The 6,890-nt window shown below is 40.0% G+C and overlaps 1 non-coding gene across 1 annotated transcript; it reads right to left on the reverse strand.

Annotated features, from left to right (window-relative positions):
- Positions 1-6,539: 6,539 nt before the first annotated feature.
- On the reverse strand, positions 6,540-6,645 carry LOC122007528. The gene has a single exon (XR_006119013.1). It is a non-coding gene; the product is annotated as a small nucleolar RNA R71 (small nucleolar RNA).
- Between the last annotated feature and the right edge of the window lie 245 nt (positions 6,646-6,890).

Here is a 6,890-nt window from a genome sequence, read left to right on the forward strand (position 1 = left end):
TTGAATGCAGGCAAAATAAAACAAAATGTACGCAAAACAAAACAAAATGTAAAAATTTTTAGGTTGCAAACACCCCCCCAGACGTAAACTCTTCATCGTCCCGATAAAATCAATATGGTGGAGGTGGTGGAGGATGGCGGAGAAATGGAGGTCGGGGAAATGGAGGTCTATGCTATTGACCCACATGGAAACTAGGAAAACTAGAAGTCTCACTCAGGATCCTATGATATTCGTAGAGGGTGCTAACTTATTGACAAGTAACGTTCATGCCCTCTATGAACTCTCTCATTCTAGCTTGATCCATTGTTACGATTCCGCAAGTGCACGGATTCGTCATCAGTAATAAAGATTATCGATCCCATAAGGACTGGTTGTAAGCACTAGCGATGGCACACTTAGGATTAGCTACACTATCGATGTTTGTAAGTAATCTAAAGAAAAGGGATCGGGAAGCGGAAATGAGAACTAGCAACGAGAATTGATCAACTTGGTTTATGAAGAGTTCTAGGAGTTCGGTTTCATTGTGGTGGTATTGATGTATCACATACTATCCTATACTCATTGTCCATCAGCATGCATTCACCGGAAGCTAAAGCAACTATCCTTAAGCACCAAACAAAGACGATTCCTATGAAATCCTATTACGATTAACCCCTGTCACTAGGGTGCCTCGGTAGATCACAAGGACGCAACTCTAATTGATGTTATCAAGGATAGAATTAAGGAGCTTAGTTCAGTCTCTTACTTCCTTGTGGAGAAGTTGCCTCTCCTTTCAAGGAAGTACCCTAGATGTCCGTGAACGGGTTACCCCTGTCAATAGGGCTCCTCAGGTGTACGATCTAAGATATTCCCTCTACTAGGTTGGCAATTCCTACACAATCAATCAACACGATATAGAGATCGAGTAGTCGAAACAAAGCAAGCGAAATCATCCAATGAATATAAGAATAGTACGAGTCTTACATCAAAACCAACCCATAATTACTCCCTCATCCTAGAACAAGGACTCTACTTCATAGACGCCAGAGAAAAACCCGAAGACATAGTGTATTTAAACATACAATTCTCAAACACAAAGAGAGAAAGAAGAAGTATGCTTATCCAACGACGATAAGTGAACTTCGGATCTAATCCTTTGCCTATGGAGTTGATGTGGTGATGAAAGGTCGCTGGACCGATGTCCTAGATGGTGTAAGATGGCACCAAAGTGATTCTCTTATTGACGGCTCGCTTCCCGGCTCTCTCTCTTTTGAGGAAAAGGGTTAAAACCCTTTTATAAGCTAGGGCGCGGTTGCGACGACATGACCGTGTAAGGATGGCACGGCTGTGCCCTTTCTTGGCTCTGGCTGCGCTGCATGGCCGTGCCAATTGGCATGACCGTGTGAACCTAGGGCTCGACTCTGGGGACACGACCGTGCAGGGTTGCACGACTATGTACTGCATGGTTGAGGTCATGGGGCACGGTCGTGCAAGTATGCATGGCCATGCTCTGATCTGCCTCTGGGCTGGCCGCATGGCCATGCATGGGTTTCACGGCCCTGCACTTCTCCTCTCTTGTTTGGCCACACGGCTATGCGAGGTTTGCACGACCGTGTTCTCTGGCTCTCTCTGGTGCATCAACAATCGTTGTTTTCGCTCTGAAAGTTGTCACTGTCAACACAAAATCAAACAAAGAGCAGATTTCTGTACAAAAGAGTATATATGATGAGTACATGATAAAAGAGGTGATTATACAAAGAATATGTACGTATAAAGCAAGTGAATGTAAAAACATGCATAAACTATCATAATATTTACGTACATCACACCCCCAGACTTGAACCTTTACTTGTCTTCAAGCAAAATGCTACAAACTATGTTCATGAGCGCATGACAGAGTTTCATAATCCCTAGTGCATTCGCCTAACTCTATCAACTAGTTTCATTGATAAGCATGATTGTGGAGTTACCTAAGTATGGCCTAAGCATAAGTCCTTTGTACTCGATGCAATAAGTAGCTCAAACTCTTCAAGGTTCAATTCTCTGTCCTAGTTAAGTTGTCATACAATTGAGTTCCTAATGTTCCCGGTGATAGACACTTACCTGCCACACACTTGGTTCATTTTCCTTAAACTACACAAGGTCTCAAAGGATACTACTCGGAGTCAAGAGAAACATAATATTCATTTCCCCAGTAACCTAAATCGATCTCAAAGGGGTGAAGTGTTAGTTTCCACTCACGACAACTATTTTTTATCCCTTATTAATTTTTTTTCTTTTTTATTTTTTTGGTGCTATAGTGTAGCACTAATCACACATGCGGGATGCATATGTTGGGATAAAGATTTTTTCAAATGAGCTTCCATGATCCGAGGTCATCCAGTAACCAAAATGTAAATAAGAAATCACCATGGGAACAAAAGTACTAAACAATTTGGATGAATCATAACTATTTCAAAACTATTTCTACTATTTAAGCTTAAGTGCTTAAGTGTAGTGTAAATAAGATCCTTAAGATTAGGCCAAAACTTATACCAAACTCCGTACAATACTTAGCTTATTTCATGCTACTAGAGATAGAGAAAGGAGATACACCAAACATACTAACACTATCTTAACAACACATAAACTAAGAAAATGCTAGTTATTTTGCTATCGGACAAGTAGCAGAAAAAGTAGAGGGTTTGATGTTCTCAAAAAGCAAAGCAATAAAACTCATAAAGTGTGAATAAACAAAGCAAATTAATAAAATATGCAGAAAGTAAACAAAGCAAACTAATAAAATATGCAAAACAAAAAAATAAAATATGCAAAAAGAAAAGACAACTCGACTCGACTCAGGTTGTGCAGATAGACACAACACCCCCTAGACTTAGACTTTTCATTGTCCCTATGAAATCAATACAGTGGCGGGGGTGGAGGATAAGGGGGTCCCCGATGCATGCCAGGGGAAAATATAGGCATACCAGGAAGATGACCAAGGTGTTGATGATATTGTAAAGGGTATCTACTTGTTGTCTAGTGATATCCATATTATCCATAAAATTTCTCATTCTTTCCTGGTCAACCTCATAGTCCTGAACGAACCTTGTCACCTGACTATGGAAGTCCCTAGTAAACTGAAAATGATCCTGTACCTCCCTAAACTGGTAGTCAGATAACTTAAAGTGACCCTCCAACAATTATTGTTGGGTATTTTTCTTCTCATGAAGGGAGTCTAAAGAGGCATGAAAGTCAGAAAAATCAAATCTAGAGGGTCCCGTACCATAGGAAAAAGAGTGCCTAGGAGGTTCTGGATGTCTGGAAGGGTGCGGGAATCCTGATGACGAGGACTCTTGGTGGTACTCGGTTTCTTCTATAATGGAGGGTACATTCTCGGGGTGTAAATCAATAATCACCCAGTTCGCGGGGTTGCGAATCGAAGTGCGCTCTGGGCAAGGAAGGGGTAATGGAAAACCATTGTTCCTAGGGAAGGCGAACCCATTCTTATCCCGATAAATCATCTTCATAGAAAGACAAGAATCGATGTCGATCTTGTCATTACCATGAATAACCTATAATCTATCAAGCTCACAACCTAGATTGACTGCTATTTGGGTGATTAATCCACCAAATACTATCATCCCCAAAGATGCTTTAGTTGCTCTCAACAAATTTGGTAGGAAATGAAATCTGGAATCAAAATCTACATTATTCAACATCGCCCAAAGACAATAGAGCTCTACCTTTCTAACCACCCCATCACTCTCTTCTCGACCAAAGATCGTTTTACTCATCACTCGGTGGAGGTATCTAAAGGTCAGGTTTTGCATGTGGGATGCCTTAGCTCTAGAAGGTTCGTAAGGGTCCTTTGATCCGGTTATTGACGTCCAAAACTCATTCCATCTGATCTCATCATCAAATCCATGGGCACCACCAATTGGTAAATCGAAACAATTATTAAAATTGCTAAATGTCCACCGAACTTCTTTATTTATCATCCTGAAAGTTATCACCCCTACATAGTCATCTTTAGACAAAAACTTAACATCAATTGAACTAAAAAATTCAAGAACCAAGTGGGGGTAAGTTGGTAAATGGGCGTACATAATATCGTTCTAATCTAAAGAAGTAATCATCCAATCTACATCATACCTAATTCCTAACATATCTAAGGTAGTGGGATCCATATATTTAGTGCATGTAATTTTTCTAGTGACAAGGATATCTGATGTGCGTAGATTATATACTCTTTTATGCATGTTTTTACGCACATTTACATACTTTGAGCATGCTTGATCTATGCATTTTTATACTTCCAGCTTTCCTTTTAGCATATTTACTCTTTTGGTTCGGAGATATGCTTTTTGTGCATTTTCTGTACACAGGAGTCGAAATTGGTGAAGATTATGCGTCCTCGGACAAGCTTGGAAGGAATTGAAGGGAGAGAGCATCAGGCCGTGTACCACACATGGCCGTGTAGTTTTAACAGGAAGGGAAGAGGACATGGTCGTGTGAATCTCACACGACCGTGTCTTGATTTGAAGAAATTAGAGCAGATGCCTTACATGGCCGTGTAGATCTACACGGCCGTGTGAGGTTTCCAGAGGCCAAACAGGTGGTGGCCGTGTGCACCACACGACCGTGTAGCATTTCCAGAGAGCAGAAGGGTCCTGGCCGTGTGAGTCACACGGCCGTGCAGCTTTGGCAGAGAAGGAACTGGACATGGCCATGTGAATCTCACACGGCCGTGTCATGGGGCCGTGTGGCACCCGATTTCCTCCTCTTTTTAAACCCTCCTTCATGTATTGAAAGGGGATCTCTTCTCCTTTGGGAGAAGGCAAGATTTGGTGGTATCCTCCCATTCTTGGGAGGATTTCTGGGCGATTCGAGGGGAGTTCTTGACGATTTCGACTCCGGAGCGAGGATTGGATCCGAAGACGAGGCTTCTTCGTAGATAAGTTTTCTCTTTCCCCCTTTTCTTGGTTTCTTGGATTGGGGATTTAAGAAATGCTTGTAATCTTTATTTCTTCGGGTATTTTTCCTCGATTCATGGAGTAGATCTTGTATTCTAGGATTAAGGGAGTATTTGTATGATGGATTGATGTAATCTCTTATGGATTTGCCAATTTCTTGTTTCAATGACATTGTCTTGCTTGTATACATTAGATCTTGAATGATTAATGGTGATTTGTGCTTAATTCTCATTCTTGATTGATTGTTTGGATTTCTTGTGGACTTAGTAAAGATAAACTCTCACTCGATCATCCGAGGGATCCACGTGATAGGTGCAAGCCCGTGTAAGGACGTTTGAGAGATAATCTTGAAGAGGAAATAGGAATATTCAAGAGAGTAGGATGGATCTTGTGATTAGTTTCTTGTATCTTGATAGATTAATAAGTTGTGGGCTTCTATGTTGATATCCGAGGAAGGCATAGTAATAGGTGCGCTTCTGTGTAAGGACAACGTAGGTTCACGTCTAATTGATCATATTTAGATACATTTCTCAGTCCTTAGCTGGTTATCTATTGCAAGAGAGAACCGACAACTTTCTACAAGTGTTTGGCAATTGAGGGATAAGAATTGGTGAACCATTTACATTCAAGAAATCTTACAAAGAAACCGAAACTCCTAGAATCTCTCCTTATCATAACCCAAAACACTAAACTCTTGTTTGTTGATCTTTAATATTAGATTTGTTTACCTTCACTTTGCATTTGAAACAATTGGATAGTTGTTTAGCTAATTCGCATTGAGACATTTCTAGTGCTTATTCCAGTCCCTGTGGATACGATAATCTTTTATATTACTTGCGACATTTCCGTACACTTGCGGAGCATAACATGTTTTTGGCGCCGTTGCCGGGGACTGCGCTATAACATTAGGAATTGTCAATTGAGTTAGACTAAACATAACATTTTGTTTTCCTTTCATATTGCATAGTTGTAACTAATCATTAGATTTCTGTTTTTACTTTCTTGTATAACTTTTACTTCTTGTTAATTCTTTTTATACAAATTCAATTCTGCATTTTTGATTCTTTTATTTTTTTTCTTTTTCTGTTGAATTGTCATTTGCTATCTTGTTCTTGTGTGTGCGAAGATCTAACTTTGCAGGGGAATTCTTTCCTTTTGACCCTGAGATTGACAGAACTTTCCATAAAAGAAGAATTCTGCAAAGGCAAATTGAAGAACAGGAACATTTGAACATGACGAATAGACCACTCAAGGATTATGCAGCACCTTATGCAAGAGGTTTTCGATCTAGTATTTCAAGACCTTCAGTGGAAGCTAATAACTTTGAGATCAAACCCGCAATTATATCTATGGTGCAGCAGAACCAATTTGGTGGAGGACCTCATGAAGACCCCAATCAACACTTAGAGGTCTTTTATGAAATATGTGGTACCATGAAAATGAATGGAGTTCCTTCAGAAGCAGTTAGATTATTATTATTTGGGTTTTCTTTAAGAGATAGGGCAAAGCAATGGCTGAATTCTTTGGCCCCTAATAGCATCACCACTTGGGAGCAGTGTGAGCAACAGTTTCTTGATAAATTCTATCCACCAAGCAAAACAGCTCATATGAGAAATTTAATTGCAAGCTTCAAGCAAACTGACTCAGAATCTCTTTTTGAAGCATGGGATAGATATAATAGTATACTCAGACAATGCCCACATCATGGGTTGGAAAGATGGTTAGTGTTGCACACTTTTTATAATGGTATTAACTATCATACCAAAGTGTCCCTTGATTCAGCCGCTGGAGGGGCACTTATGAATAAAAGTTTAGATGAAGCTGAAGAAATTATTGACAGTGTAGCACAAAATCATCATCAATGGGCAAATGAAAGAAGTGGTGGCTATTCTTCTGTAAACCTAACAATTAAAGCATCAGGGAAGTTTGATGTAGATGCAGTCACTCTTTTGTCTG

Source organism: Zingiber officinale, chromosome 7B (genome assembly GCF_018446385.1).
Source record: "Zingiber officinale cultivar Zhangliang chromosome 7B, Zo_v1.1, whole genome shotgun sequence".
In the NCBI taxonomy this organism is placed as follows: domain Eukaryota; kingdom Viridiplantae; phylum Streptophyta; class Magnoliopsida; order Zingiberales; family Zingiberaceae; genus Zingiber; species Zingiber officinale.